We start from the raw sequence: 765 nt of genomic DNA on the forward strand, positions 1-765 counted from the left end.
GCTCCTGTCCTCGCCGATGGCTTTCGGTGCTTGCTGGGCACGGCTGCCGTCCTCTTCGCCTCTCTTGTTTTGAATTCCTCGTTTCCTTCAGTCCAAGTTTTTTCCTTTCTGTTTTTGATGGACAGCATGCTCCAGTAGCAGCTTCCCAGGAAAGGGTTTTTTTTAATCTTAGGTATTTAAACATGTCTGTATTTACACCTACAGGCTTAATCGATAGTTTGGCTAAGACTAGGAATCTAAGTTGAAATTGTCTTCCCTCTTCCAGTGTTGCTTTCGAGAAGGGCAGTGCCATCCTTGTCCTTGATCCTTGCGGGTGACCTTTTTTCTCTCTTCCTGCCCCTCCCGCTCTGGTTGTTAAGATCGTCTCTTTATCCTTGTTTTCCTGAAATTCACAGTAATGTCCCTTGGAATCCGTCTCAGCACTTGCTGGTGCTTGAGCATGTTACAAACCTCTGTGCACTAGTTCCCCCAGCTGTCTAGTAGGGGTAATGATCGCACCTACTTTGGACGATCGTTGTGAGAATTAAATGACTTACTGCACGCAAAGCATGCCATACACCAAGTCATACCTTGTGGCAAATGTTTAATAGTCAGCTCTCTGCTCTTGCTGTTGTTTCTTTAATTTTATTTTCATTTTTGACTTTTTTTTTTTTGAGATAGGGTCTTGCTCTGTTGCCCAGCCTAGAGTGCAGTAGCGTCATCATGGCTCACTACGACCTCAAACCCCTGGGCTCGAGCCATCCTCCTGCCTCAGACTCCCAAGTA

This window comes from Propithecus coquereli, unplaced genomic scaffold (assembly GCF_000956105.1).
Source record: "Propithecus coquereli isolate 6110/MARCELLA unplaced genomic scaffold, Pcoq_1.0 Scaffold525, whole genome shotgun sequence".
Classification (NCBI taxonomy): Eukaryota; Metazoa; Chordata; class Mammalia; order Primates; family Indriidae; genus Propithecus; species Propithecus coquereli.